Here is a 15,877-nt window from a genome sequence, read left to right on the forward strand (position 1 = left end):
CACTATGACTTATTCACAATGCACTCAGATTTTAAAAATAACGTGATTACAAATTTTCAAACTGCCAAATTCCGGTAAGGAAAATTCTGATCCCTTCATCTGCCAATCAATAAACAAACAAATCAATCTGTCACCACCTCAACTTTGAAGGGCTTATTACTCATCCCAGCTTCTACTTTTTCCCACTTATTTTCAAATATTAAATGTTGAATTATATGTAATTTTTGGTTTATGCTTTTCTAATAGTGTATTAGACATAGCAAACTTTTAAAAACGATAGGCCCTAAATTTTATTTGATAGAACATAATTTCCATCTTGCATTTTAAGCTTCCAAGTCCATTTGACTCCAATTTCTGCCTAATATATAAATAATTTGGTCTGAGATTTTCAGAAAAAGGCTGTTTCTAACTCTATATTCATTATCAGAAATATGACTGCCAGATTTCTGGCATGTCACATCATAGTCCACAGACTCATTCTCCACTTATTTTCTAAATGAGTTGTTACTTGTCATTGTCACTGTCCATTAAGTAACAAAGAAAAACAAGATCATTTCAACCAGATACTCAGCTCATTCCTTCCAGTAGAATCTTTCCAAGACCCAACTTTCCTTAGAGTTTAGATGCAGATACTTCTGCCTAAGGAATTTCTATAAATTTGAAATAAAAACCACTTGTGGACAAGTTGTCTATATATATTATCATACACTGTGGTATAGCTAGCTGTAGCTATATTAAGCTTTATTGTTTTTCTAAAAAAATACACATAAATATATACAGTAAAAAGATAAAGTTATACATACTACAGTACCCTGGAAAAATAAGCCTATTTATAGACTAAATATGAAGCTTATTTTTAAGCTATTAATAAGTGATTTCAAACTGAATTTGCCCGGCTTACCATGTGATGTATTTATATGCTACTTCTCACCAAGTCAGGGCTAAGAGCCAGGAGCGCATGAAGGTCTTCCGTATAAACTTTCATGTGCCAACAGCCACAAGAAGAGAATTATGGGTATCAAGCACCCTGGTCCCCCACCTCCACTGTACCCCCTCAACACCAGTGCTGATTCTGTCATGGAGGTATGCTGCTGCGGCTTGGGCTCTGCTCACTTTACTCTGAACTCTGTTCGTTTTACTTTTTACTTTGGGTAAAGGCCTTTTCCCTTTACCCAGCCTCCACTCATTTTGGTTCTGGCCGTGCCTTTTCCTTCTCGCTCTGGAACTCATTCTAGATGATAGCAGGCGTTGTTGCCTTTTTACCACAGAGAGACTGGGTGGCAGAAAAAGAAACACCCCAAACAGCTTCTATAGCTAAGCAAGCAGTAAGGCAGGGCAGGGTGGAGTACGAGTAAGGTGTTTGTCTATCGAGTATCTGGGTGTGTGTATGTCTTTATGTGGAACTGAAGGCTTTATTTCTAAGTGGTGGGTGATATGGGACATGTAATAGAAAACGTTTTTAAGATGAGTCTTAACATATTTCCGGATATAGAAGCACCTCAAAAAAAAAACCAAAAAAAACCTACATAAATCTTTTCTTTCAAATCCACTTGGTTAGTGCGGGCACGCACATACACACACACTCAGTTATCTTACCCAGGAGATCATTCTTGCAAAACTGGACAAAAATCATTTCATTATTATATACTCACATATCAAATTTAAGAAATTTACACTTAGGCTACAACTGACTGATATTCAGGCCATTCAGTAAGTTTTCAATATAAGTAATAGAATAATAGCAAAGATGTAAAGCAGACTTGCTCCAATTATGTAAAGACTCCTTTTAGTACATATAAGCAAAACCAAAATTTGGAAGGCCAGTGAATTCTAAAAATTCAAAAAATCAACACTGACATACAAAGTGGGTGTTTTGACAGCTTTCTACTAGATAACGTACTTCCTTAAAAACCCAGTATATATGAAATTTTTAAAAAAATGTCACATTTATAAATACCAAGTCTAAAATAGATAAAAGTGCACTGCTGTTTAAAAATAAAATGTATCCAAAGCAACCTTCTATCTGAGGGTGGAAGGTGTTGACACATTACCTTGACTATCTCAAGATTTAAGTTTCCCCACCCTCTGGCACTTCTGGCTTTTCATAAAGGTTATTCACGCATCTGGGGGTGAGAGAGTGACAGCATCCCAAATTGCCCTTTTGGCATTTTAGGATTAGGCTAGTAAAGAAAAATATGTCAAAATATTATCAGGAAAGGCACAGCCAGAACCAAAATGAGTGGAGGTTGGGTAAAGGGAAGAGGCCTTACCCAAAGTAAAAAGTAAATGGATCTTTTGTACATTTACTAAAGAGAGTTGTTTTTGCTATTATTTACAAAGATTCTAAAATCAAGATAGAAAAACAAATCTTACTAAATTCTACAACACTATGCAATAAAAGCTTTACTATAAATGTCAAGTCAATCTTCTTTCAGTTGAAGGTAAAAGATATTACTGAACTATTTGTATTCTTTGTACTTATGTGTTATAGGTTAATTGTGTCCTCTAACCCAAATTTATATGTTGAAGTCTTAATCCCTAATACCTCAGAATGTGATATATTTGAAAACAGAGTCTTTAAAGAGTGATTAAGTTAAAAATGAGGTCATGGGACTTCCCTGGTGGTCCAGTGGTTAAGACTCTGTGCTTCCACTGCAGAGGGCAGCAGTTCAATCTCTGGTCAGGAAACGAAGATCCCACATGTTACGTGGTGCAGCCAAAAAATATACAAGGACATTAGGGTAGGCCCTTATCTAATATGCCTGGTGCCCTTGTAAGAAGAGAGACTGGGATAAAAACACAGGGCAGGAAGAGACCATGTGAAGACAGGGAGAAGATGCCTCCCGTTTAGTAAGCCAAAGACAGAGGCCTCAGAAGGAACCAATGCTGTGGACACATTGATTTCTGATTTCCAGCCTCCAGGATTGTGAGAAAATGAATTTCTATTGTTAAGCAACCCAGTCTGTGGGACTTGTTACGGCAGCTCTAGCAAACTAACACAACATTGTAATCATTTACTACTGATATTTTTAAATGTTACTACTGCAACTAGATCAAAATCTTCCCCTTACTGTGAGAGTGCCTGAACAGAGAATGCCTTGCTTTGTCTTATCAGTCTGATGATAGGATTATGTCAAATGGAATGGTTCTGTAACAGTTTCAGAGAGTATAAATTTCAGGATCCTGAAATATAAATATAATATACAACAGTGCTAAGGGATTGAGATGCTTGTTTATCCAATACTCTCAATGTGTACTTTGAAGTAGGCCTCAAGAAACCAGCTCTGTAATAATGCTAATACTTGTTAAGGTTAATACTTAAAATGCTTTCAGAATTCTACTCAAAGCTGATTCTAGGTTGCCAGATTTTTTAGATTTATACTTAGGGCAGAAATTAATAATAATATAATTAAGCTTACCAATATTAATCACCACTTCCTCAGAGTTTTATTTATTTTTTCCTCAGAATTCTTTAGAATTCAAGCCATAGTAGTAATAATAAAAAAAAAACAAAACACACACACACACACACACTGAGCTAAACGTTAATGTGTTCCAGGCAGTGTTCTAAGTACTTGATATGTATTAATTCAGTCCTTACAACCTTAGGTGATAGGTGTTATAACCATGAACCAGCCAGTTCATCATAACCATCACCTCCATTTTAAAGATGGGAAAACTGAGGTACAAAGACTAAATAACTTGCTCAAAGTCTTACATGTAGTATGTGACACAAACAGAATTTGAACCCAAGTAGTTTAACTCCAGAGGCTGCCTTAGTAACTACTGCTACTTGGTACCAACTGCTTACATCTGATTTTCTCATTTTACCAGCTACAATGTGAGTCACAGAGCTGGAAGGGACCTCAGAAATAACCTAATTTAGGACTCTCATTTTACAGATGAAAATTGAGACCAGAGTTGTGAAGTGAATTACTGAAGATTACAGTTAAATAGTAAAACTGTTAAGATATAGTCTAATCGACTTTCTGGGACACCATGACGGATTTTTGTTTTGGTTAGCTCTGCTTTAAGACTCAGGTATCTCCAGCCTATCTCTGAGTGTGTGTATGTGTGAGAGTCTCTCTCTCTCACTAGGTGTCTACATCTGTTTCCACCAATGTCTCTCCTACATGTTGCCAACAACCTTTATATATATACAGAAGAAAAGGAGGAAGTGGCCTCATGCCCATAAACAAACATTCAAGCACATCTCCCCCAAAATGGGGATGTCTGGCACAATGCTATTAAAAACAGATCTGTCTACCTGGAAATCTTGTTTATACCTTTTCAGATATTTTCACCTGGGACAAGACCAAACCAGAAGAGCTACATTAGTTAAGCTACTGGAACATACGTTAATGAAAATAAATAAGTTTTTACATTAATAATTTTTTTCATTAAAATTAAAAATATGTCTTCTATTGATAGTATCAGGAAATTGCCAGGAGTATTTACCATTTCAGGTGTATTTGTTAGTGGCTTTATTTCAATGAAATTATTAGCATTATTTCAGAGAAGTAAAAATTTAGGGGACAGAGAGATGATATAGACAGGTATACATATTTCAGTGAAATTATAACATGATTTCACTGAAATATGTATACCTGTCTATATCATCTAGCTGTCCATCATCCCCCTAAATTTTCGTTTCTTTGAAATAATGCCACCATGATTTGCAAAATACTACAATGAGGGAACAATATATAGATTGATTTTATTTCCAGTAAAATGATTCATGGGCCTCAATGCTACAGGCAGACTGGGATACAAGAATGTTTCAAATATTAGTGTTGGATGAAGTTGTTGACTCCATCAAGATTTCAAGTCAGGAAGAAAGAGAGCATGTGGTATGGAGGACAAACCCTAATACGGTCCAGATATCTGTGTGTTAGCTCTGCCCATGACCTGACTCTTTCTGAACTGTATAAAAATTTCCCATAGGACTGTAATAGAAAATTATAACTGATGATGTTGTTTTGCCTTTTAAATTTTGTCTTTTAAACCAGACCACTGATTTTTTAAAAAATGTTTAACAATTTGATATCAGTTGAAAATGGCCACGAGACCTTGCTCCCAGGATCTTTGGGGATGGTAACTCTTCTGAGAGGATGTATCTAAGTAACTCTTCTAAGAGGATGTTGCAGTGGAAAGGGCTTGGACTTCTGAGTCCTACAGACCCAGGTTTATATTCTGGCTCTACAACTTCATACTTCCTTGATCCATTTAACCTTTGAGCTTTCCCTTCTTCTATAAAATGGGGTGACAATACATACTCTAACAGGATACGGAAGGGTTTATCAGGGTTAGTGACTGGTCAGCTCTTTCACTTGTTATCTCTGGACAGCATATATTTGGTTGCATCTGCAAGGATAATCAAATTTTCCTTTTTCCAATGAGTAGTCATTTTCTACCATTCATGTGTCTAATTTAGAAATCAAAACAAGTTTACTCCTTCTAACCTGGCAGGTGGATCTGTTCCAAGAAGGTGATTACCTGGCCAGTTCCTGGGGAAAATGGCTTAGGAACACACACAACATTTATTTAGGCCAATGGTATTTGCACACTACTTGGGAAAGAAAAAGGACAATCTTCTGTCTAGGCTAGTTTTTTTGTGACTTTAGGATATAAATGAAAAGCATGACTTTGCTTCCACTGCATTTCTATACCTTTTAATCATCATAATTTTAACTTGTAATACTGATAAATGGGTCTTCTAAAAACATCACAGCTATTTTTAATATTAAATGCATAATGGATATGTATCTATATTTATAACCCAGCAGCAGTTATCCCATTCTACTATATCAATTCATCTATTTACATAGCTGTCTTTTGTCTCATAAGACTGCTCTTCCAGACGAATACTCTGTCTTATTCTACTTGATAAACTTAGTACCCAGCAGTCTCTGGTTCAAAGGGGTATTCAAAACAGGCTGGTTGCATAGAAATGTACCATGCAATACCATGAACTACAGTCAACAAAACTGGACTTTATCTTTTAGGAAATAAGAAGCCACTAAATATTTTTAACAAGGTGACTCTGATAATAAAAGTATAGTTTTAAGAAGGCAAAAGCTTGAAGTACAGAGCTGATTTGACTGAAGAGAAACTGGAAGCAGAAAAAGCACTTGGGAGGATAACAGTGCAGGTGTAAGGTTAAAATGTGTGATCGAGGATGGTGGCAGTTAAGAATGGAAGAAAAAAGACGGATGTAAGAGACTTTGTAAAGAATGTACAGTAACTTAGTATTGGTTCTATTTAAGGAGATAAGAGGAGAAATAATCCCAGATCAGCTGAGGTTTTAAGGCTGGATGAGTAGAATGATGATGCCTTTAACAGAAACAGGGATGTTAGGAAAGGAACTGGTTTTTCAGGGGAAATGATGACTGTGATGTGAGACAGACACTGAATGAGAAGTAATCAGCCCCCCCAAGAGGAGCATGTTCAGAGTCAGTGAGTGTGGTGAAGGCTACGGGTTTAGAAGCAAGGAAGTTTTTAGGGGTGGAGCCTTTTCAGAAAATTTCCTCTGTGCCTTCGATTTGGGAACAAGAGGCAGTAAGAAGTTGATACACAGGACTGAACCAGATCTGGTTTGTACGGTCAAATATTAAACCCATTAAGAACCAGATTGGTTTTGTTCTCACTCTAGTTCCAGTGCTATAACAGAAAGGCCTACTTAGCAGAAACCAAGGAATGGGGAACCTCTTCTTCCCCAAAACCCCCAAACTTAGTGCTTCTTTTCTCTGTAACTTACCCATCAGTTCATTCTCCTCCCCACTGTAATTTATAGCTCTTATCTCTCATTGAAACAACTCATCCCCGCTTGCTTCTCCCTCTGCACCCCTTCCTCCCCAGAGCACACTTCAGCCTTGCCTTCCCCAGCGGCTTTGCATAAAGGATCCATGCAGATGCTCCCAAGGCTCAGGGTCAGAAGTCTTTTTTTGTCTGTAAACCCCATCATCCTGTGCTCTTTTTGTTTTCCTTCCGAGTTTCTATTTGAACTCAGTAACAATTAAGGATTACATTCTTTGTGTCTCCAAAAGATAGAAAGGATTCATTTAGCAGCAGAGCACACAGTTAGAATGAAAGCTCTGGCTTTGGACCTGAAATACAGAGCTTGGAAATAGTTGGCAGGGAGAAGCCATACTACTACATTCTTTATGTCAAAGCCTGATTATAGTCCTGTTTCCCTCAACCCACAACCCCTGTCCTCGACTCCCCTGCCCTCTACTCTTAACTCCCCATCCATGGTTTCTTCTCATCCATTTTGATTGTTCTTATGAACTGCTCCTTACATTGGAGGCAGTAGAAGAGCTGTCTTCAAAAGGCAAAAAATCACTAGTAATCAAAATTACCATGGAAAATCCCTTAAATCTCACAGAAAGTACAACCCTGTACCATGATCACACTATTCATGAAACCATTTATATGACACTGAGAGTGAAGGTGCTTGAGACAGTTTGGAGTGGAGTAACTGACAATTCAGAGAGAAAACATCAGATGGGTGAATCCCTTGCCTTTCTTTTTCCAGGGTGAAAAAGTTTAACGAAGATAATGCACACGACAAAATTATGAAACACACTGTAAGACACACACACTGTCCTAAAAATTCTTCTGTCAGATGTCTGAGATCATGACCTACACAAGCTCTGTTTCCCTCTACTTTGGAAACGTAGCTATGTAGTCAAACATTTGAAACCAAACCAACCCATAGCTAAAATAAGATACTAATTCTTCACCTATGTTTAAATGATAAAGGAGTAAAAGAATAGTTAATATTAATTAACTCACGTGCAGTGCTAATAATAGTCAATAATACCTACCAATTATTGAGTGCTTCCTACATGCCATGTTCCTGTAATCCTTTTTTAAAAAAAGCCTCTATAAATCATTTTTAAGTCACAGCTGAGGAAACTGAGATATGGTGAAGATAGAAAACTCTGCCCTTCTCCTGGGTCATACAACAAAAGAGCAACAGAGTTGGGATTTGAACTCAGGTTTGCCTTTAAAGTCTGTGCTGTAAATTAGCACACTTTATCGCCTCACCATAAATAACCTATTTTCTCACTGAAATGCTTTGAACTAAAACTGCTGCTGCTGCTAAGTCGCTTCAGTCGTGTCCAACTCTGTGCGACCCCATAGACAGCAGCTCACTAGGCTCCTCTGTCCCTGGGACTCTCCAGGAAGATTGAATTTTTAGCTATTAGCAGCAAACATTCAGGAAATAAGAAAAAAAAATGGCTTTGGTAACAGGCTGATGAGCTATTCCTGGGGTCAACCACCAGACTGGACAAACTTCCTCTAAAAATATCTCTGCTTCTTGTATCACGCCACTAAACACCAATTCAGTGGCCTAAAAATCCTTGTATCAGGTATCTGAGATCATGACATGTATAAGCTTTGTTTTTCCCTACTTATGCATCTTAGCTCTATGTTGAAATATTTAAAATTAAACCAACCAATAACTAAAATCAGACATGAATTCTTCACTGGTGTTTAAATGCTAAAGGTGTAGAAGAATATTTAATATTAAATTATTTAATTCACATAAAAAGTGAAACACCATTTCACTAAAAACACCCAAGAAACACCATTCTGCTCCACTCAGAAAAGTCAAGAATTCTAATCTTGTTCTGCGATTAACTGGCAGTACTGAAAACCTGATTCTGCCAAGACACAAATCCACTGTAGACAGTGCATTATGCCCACCACAGTCAGGCTGTATGATTCCATTCAGGGACCCAGTACAGTGTGTATGCTTGATCTGTACTTAGTCCTAGTTTAGAAAAGTATAAAGTCAATTAGAAATTCATTTTTTAAAAAAATCCCAAAGCAGATCAGAAATTTGTCAAAACCAAACTCTCAAAAACCATTTTTTAAGAAAAAACAGTTCCTAGTGTGTTCTCCTAAATTCACTTCATTCCTCTCAGGTCAGATTTTTAGAAAAATAAAATCCTAAAAAGACTAGCATTGATTACATTAATAAGTCTGGTTCAAATTTCATTCATTACTTCAAAATTATATATCTAACCAGCAGACATCTTCTAATACAAAACTCAGTATTTTAGAGTCATTGAAGATACTGGAGCACCAAAGACATCAGATCGGGAAAATAAATCAAGGCAAAAAGAAATGGACTGTTTACACCAACAAGATATGCCATATCTTATCAGTAAATTATCTTTCTAGTCTACTGGAAGGTGTCAGCTTCAAATGAAGTTCAACACCCATTAAGTCAAACTATATACTAGGCACTGTGAAAGGTATAAAGGTGAAACAAAACATACTAATACCTCCTGAAGACTTTATAATGAGATAGACTACACGTACATCAGAAAAATCTCTGCATATGATGCTTTTCTTCATCTAACACTACTAAACAGGTGTCGAAAAAGTTAAAGATTTCTACGATTCAAATGTGTATCAAACAAATCTTGCTTGTTGTGCCAAGGAATCAAAGAGCATTATTTGCTTTTTCCTTTCTGCTCATAAAGGCCCTGGCAATCACCACGACTTTGTTTTCCTGAGTCTCTTTACGTTGGTTTATTATCTTTTGGGGATTTCCTGTTCTGCTTTTAGTTTTCTGCTGCTGCTTTTGCTGGGGGGCCCTTACCAATCCATCGCAGTATGCTTGGTGTTTGCTGGAGAGACCCTCCGCAGTTTCTTCTCTGTGCCTTTTCATCGGAGATCTGGAAACAATCACTGAGTGGATCTGTGCAGAGGGAGACTGGCTCCGAAAACTTCCAACCTAACTATTCAAAATTAATTACCTTCATGACGTCTACCTTCAGAGACGCTTATCAGGAAAGTAAAAGACAGCCCTTATGATTGCCCCTCATGATTCCAACTCCTCCAATCCCATTGTTACTATCTTTGACTAGAGAAAACAGTAGTAAGACAGACTTTGGATTGAAAGCAAAAGAAACAACACCAAAAAATATGGCAGATTTTAATGTATGAAAGTGCTAGCAACAGATGATTAATGGGGAGTCGATGGCATTAACATTAGGCCAAAATTATCAATATTTTGCACCTGCTAAAATGAAGGTCTTTATGAGCACCCTTTAGAGACTCTCTTTGGTAGTCACATGTGTCTGAATAGCTAGAGTTTACCTTGCTTTTATTAATCCTTATCTCTGAAATTTAAAATGTGCTTTTAATTTTCATCCCCTGAATTTTGGTAGACGATACTGGTCTCGTAAAGCCAATCAACATCATTTATGTATATATACACACACATACACACACACACACACACACACACACATATATATATTACACATCAGTTTCTCCTGGAGGGAAAAACCCACCATAAAATAGGGGCTAGAGAGTAACCAAAGGCTACCTGACCAGATTAATCATAAACCTAGACCACTGAACCTGAATTTTCTTCAAACACTTCCTGCCTTTTGTTTCAAAAGAACTACACCTTCAAGGTTAACTGCAATCTCCCTGAGCAACAGACCAGCCCACCTAGACTGGAAGTCACTCATTCCTAATCTAAAGCTCTTTATTTAGTTATCTGTACTGCTTCACTTGAAAGCATGCTGTTATGGACAGTCCAACAATATACACTGCATTCCAACCCACAACGACAACTCTGTAGATATACAACACGCTCATTTCTTCCTGAAAATTTGATGAAAAAGGCGATTTTTCATCAAATTTTCAGGAAGAAATAGAATGGAAAGCAAAAATGAAACGCAACTCAAGCCTAAAAAAAAAAAATCCTCAGAGGTTGGGTTCTCTTTCAAGCAATAGAGTAAAGGTACAAAGCGGGGTCGGGAAGGTTACTATTTCTCCTCCTCCAGACTCAAAAAGTCCCTAAGTAGAGGAACTCTCGATACCGCCTCCCCGCCCCCGCCGCCCCCAGCTCAATAGGAGAATAGAGAATTCAGGGGGAAGGCTCAGGAACACAGAATGGGGGATGGGAGGAACCCAAGTTGGGGAAAGCCGATTCGTCCGTGGAGCTGGCTGTCTAGGTTGGGTCTTTGATTTTTGCATCGTCCCATCTCTCTTCTTTTTGAAACACTGATTTTTATCTTATGGATGAAATTACCTCTGGTCCCTCCCTTGCGAGCAAGGACAGGTGTTGGAAGAGATGTCTGGCCTCCTAGGGGTACAAAATGGGGGTGGGGGCGGCAGTCGAAAGAATGGGAACCTGTACGCCTTCTCCCAAGGTTGAGGGGCTAGGTGAGGGGCCTTTTAAATGAGGGGTATCAGGAAATCAGCCCCTTCTGGGAAGCTAGGATTGACGGGGGACAATAAGTAGCTGCAAGCACCCTCGAAGGATGAGGAGCCGCCTCCTCAGGGAATACCGGGAGGTAGAGGAGACGGCCCCGCCCCCTCATGGGATGGGCGCGAGTGGCAGTTGGGACGATGGCGGGAGGACACCGGTGGTTTTACCCCTGTTTTTCTTTCGAGAACCTGGCCTCCCAGCCGCCGCCAAGCCCCGGCACCAACGGCTCCTACCTTTTCCCGGCGTTCAAGGTTCCTCTCCCTGCCGCCTCCGCCACCCTCTCCATCCACAGCCCCTCGAGGCCCCGCCCCTCAACAGCCAGGCGGGGGCACTGGCATTCGGCAGAGCCAATGGCCTCCTCGCCTCTCCAGCCCCGACACCAATCCGCGCCGGCTGGAGGAGGGGCTTCTCCAATGTCATTTAGGCTCCTCCCGGGGCCCCAAGATCCCTTTTGTTTGGGGAGAGCCAAGCTGGGATTGAGCTCTCGTCACTTCCGGGAGGAAGCGCAGTCCTCCTGCCCGGGCTCAGGGATGGGCTTGCGCCCCTCCGGGCTCGGATTCTGCAACTTTCCACCTTCTATGGGCTTTCTGGACCAGATGGTGGCGAGTGCTTCGTGTGTGTACCCTCGTGGTACGGGAAGCTCAAGAATGGGTTTCGGGTGTCCTGACTGACGGGGCGCATTAACGTTTCATCTAAAATGTTAATAAATGAAGTGCGCTCTGGTGTTTAGAAAACCTGTTGTTGAAAACCTGGTAACGTGGCTTGCCTGCTCTCCCCCCCCCCCCAACCCCCCACTTTTTTTTTGGCGGGGGGGAGGGGGACAAAGCGTGTGCTAGAGACAAGGGAGCAAAGATGAAAAACCCAGAGACCCCCTCTTTTCACATTATATTTGGAAGAGAATAGTAACTTCTGGAGCCCCTGGAACCCCTGGAGTGGAGTCGCCGGGTAGCTTTCCAACCCGACTTGCTTTCCAGGTAGAAATCGAATGAATAAAATTTCTGTGTGTCAATGTTTTCTACGCTGTTTTCCAAATGAGAATTTTTGTGTCTCTGGCCCCATTGTACTGTAGGCTGCCGCAGCACTGCTGGGACAAAGGACAGTAGACGATGCAAGGAATGTCTGTCCCTCGTGAACATAGGAATGCAGATCTCGCTGGTGGCAGCAAGCCCTTGTTTGGTCGCTAAGTCATGTCCGACTCTTTTGTGACTCAATGGGCCCGCCAGGCTTTTTTGTCCATGGCCTTTTCCAGGCAAGAATACTGGAGTGGGTTGCCATTTCCTTCTCCAGGGCATCTTCCTGATCCAGAGATCGAACCCGCATCTCCTGCATTGCAGGTGGATTCTTTACCGCTGAGCCACCTGGGAAGCCCCACAGCAAGCCCTCCAGCACCAAATAACCCAGAGAAGGGAGAGGGTGCATCCCTTCCTGAGGTCAAAGTTTCTGGCTTTCTTTTCCCCGTTCACAGATTCCAGTTCAACTGGTTAAAAGAATAATAATCACATTGCTTTAAATAAAATATAATACATGCTTACAATTATTTATAATGCATAAGTAATATGAATTAATTTCAATATATTATTTCTAATATTAACAATTATTATTAAGCAAAGCAGTACTGGGGCCTCCTACTCACCTAGGCAGACTGTCTCAAGACAGATCCAGCTCTGTCCACATGAAGTTTGCAGTCAGGTGGAGGGATGTAGTCAGTCTGCAAACATAGGGAAGTTCGAAGGAAGGAAACCAGTATTAATGCCATTTTGTTGCATAAGTGCTCAGACAGGTCTGACGCTTTTGTAACTGCATGGATTGTAGCCACCAGGCTCCTCTGTCCATGGGATTTTCCTGGCAAGAATGCTGGATTGTGTTGCCATTTCCTCCTCCAGGGGATCTTCCCGACCCAAAGATCAAACCCATGTCTCTTGCATTGGCAGGTGGATTCTTTACCACTGAGCCACCTGGGAAGCCCTATTAATGCCATTCAGTTCAGTCATTCAGTTGTGTCCCACTCTTTGCGACCCCATGGACTGCAGCATGCCAGGCATCCCTGTCCATCACCAACTCCTGAAGCCTCTCAAACACATGTCCATCGAGTTGGTGATGACATCCAACCATCTCATCTTCTGTCATCCCCTTCTCCTCCTGCCTTCACTCTTTCCCAGCATCAGGGTCTTTTCAAATGAGTCAGTAGTTCGTATCAGGTAGCCAAAGTATTGGAGTTTCAGCTTCAGCATCAGTCCTTCCAATGAATATTCAGGACTGATTTCCTTTAGGATGGACTGGTTGGATCTTCTTGCAGTCCAAGGGACTCTCAATTGTCTTCTCCAACACCACAGTTCAAAAGCATCAATTATTCGGTACTCAGCTGTCTTTATAGTTCAACTCTCACACCCATACATGACTACTGGATAAGACCATAGCTTTGACTAGATGGACCTTTGTTGGTAAACTAATGTCTCTGATTTTAATATGCTGTCTAGGTTGCCATTCCTGCAAGTTATTTTCATATAATGATATTTAATCTTCACACAGGAGACACGAATTTAATCCCTGGGTCAGGAAGATCCCCTGGAAAAAGGAACAGCTAACCACTCCAGTATTCTTGCCTGGAGAATTTCACGCACAGAGAAGCCTGGTGGGCTACAGTCCATGGGGTTGCAAAGAGTTGAACACAACTGAGCAGGCACGCACACACACGCACACAAATGTAAAATCTTTCCTAACCAGTAAGATAGACCATTGGTGCCTATTTTACAGAGAAGAGAGAAATTCAGAGAAATCAAGTAAAGCCATAGAACTAGTAAATGGAAAACAACGAACTTCCAACAAGGATGTGGATTCCAACTCTGTGCTATATTCTGCTCCCTATACACTTGGCTTTCAGGAGCAGAGCCGGTTCAGAGAGTGGGTCTGGATGACCTCCAACTGGCATTAGAAACAGAAATGGGCTCCATGTCTCCCTCTATTGACTGCTGGCTTGAGAATGTCCTCTGTATGTATATTTGAAGGACAAGAGGACTGTACTGAAGGGCTCAACAGCAGCTCAGATGCTTCTGAAGTAACAAATAGGAAATACAGAACTTAAGAAAGACATCATTCCCTGTGTTCTGAAAGGCAAGATGAAGGGCCAGGGACATAGTAGATGTTCAACAAATACTGACTTCACTTGAAACAAACTGTCTGGAATGGTTGAAAACAGAGTTTAAGTGCTGGACTAGGCCCACGAATTTGAAAAATTCCATTTCCTTCTCCGCCCTTTTGCCCTGCCTTATGGGTGTGCAATGAGGAAGTGCCTCATTGCCCGACAGTGAGGCAGATGCAGAACAGGCTATTTTCTGCTGGCTTCTGAGTCACCAAGAGTTGTCCCAGTGAATCAGCTCGCCCCTCCTCCTCTCCTTCCCTTTGTTAACCCACCACTACCCATTCTACTCCCAGGCTGACCTGGCACCTCCTTCCTTCATAGCAACTGGCGGCTCCCCAGATTTTCTGAGCTCCTGCTGACTTTCCTCAGTGAGTGTGGGAGGACCCAGCAAGAATGAGATCATCCCTGCCTGGTAGGATTGAGTCCTGAGGGTATTCAGATTATTATCCTTTTAATTCGTCGCCCCTGGAGCTAGTGTATGGCCAGAGCCTGTGAATTTGAAGTTCAATGATTCTTCAAATGTATAAAATGTGTAAATAAATTTAGAGTCTGGCACACAGGTGTACAAAGAGGTAGAAAGTGGGTTTGTAATAATTTCCTAAAGTGGCATAACATAACATACCATTTTTATATCTATTATTGTATCAACTTGCCAGTAGTATTTATTAAATGCCTACTGTATGTCAGGTAACAATTTAGTAAGAAGCACTAAAGATTATAGTGTGTGTTAATTTTTCTCCAAACAAGTAAACTTCCTAGGTAGGTGTACCATGAATGTTTATTGCTGGTTTGGGGGAGGCAATGATAGAGTAAAAGAGGGCTAGACTGGAAATGTAAAAGAAAAATTGGTGAGTTCTGCTGGAGTTCTCCCTGTCACAAACTGTAGTTTCTTAGGGCTGCTGTAACAACTGACCTTAAACGGGGTGATTTAAAATAACAGAGATGTATTCTCTCTCAGTCAGGAGGCTAGGAGTCTGAAACTAAGGTTTTGACAAAGTTGGTTCCTTGGTGAGGGGTGTTGGTGGGAGTGGGCTTATGGAGGGTCACACTGCTCTCCTAGCTTATGAGGGTTCCTGGCAATCCTTGGCTTGTAGCTGAATTGCGTTATTCTCTGCTTCTGTCTTCACATGGCATTTCCCCCTCTGTCACTTAATATCTCTATCTGTCTTCTCTTCTTCTAAGGATAACAGTCATACTGGATTTAGAACTCACCCTAATCTAGTATGACCTCATCTTAGCTCATTACATCTGCAAATATCTCATTTCAAAGAAAGTTCACAATCTGAGGATTGGGGGGGTGGGATGGGAAACATTCAAACCTGTGTGCAAAACTACTTCACAAAGTAACACCCCCTACTTAACTGCATTTAGCTTCACTGGTAATAGCATGAAATTAGTGACCTAATTCCTAAAGATCATTTCAGTTCTATAATTATATGATATTATATATATTATATATATGCTAGAAGCATTTCTCAAGCCTTTACTATATGAAA

At 40.4% G+C, this 15,877-nt stretch overlaps 1 protein-coding gene across 2 annotated transcripts in view; it reads right to left on the bottom strand.

Moving 5' to 3' along the window:
• CTTNBP2NL (CTTNBP2 N-terminal like) overlaps positions 1-11,579 on the bottom strand; it is a 51,623-nt gene extending 40,044 nt beyond the window's left edge. The window contains exon 1 of one of the 2 annotated variants that reach the window (XM_027536149.1): positions 11,476-11,579. The gene's annotated coding sequence lies outside the window, so the exon portion shown is untranslated. The remainder of the gene's footprint in view (positions 1-11,475) is intronic. The other variant, XM_027536148.1, reaches the window with a different exon arrangement.
• Between the last annotated feature and the right edge of the window lie 4,298 nt (positions 11,580-15,877).

This window comes from Bos indicus x Bos taurus, chromosome 3, assembly GCF_003369695.1.
Source record: "Bos indicus x Bos taurus breed Angus x Brahman F1 hybrid chromosome 3, Bos_hybrid_MaternalHap_v2.0, whole genome shotgun sequence".
NCBI lineage: Eukaryota > Metazoa > Chordata > Mammalia > Artiodactyla > Bovidae > Bos > Bos indicus x Bos taurus.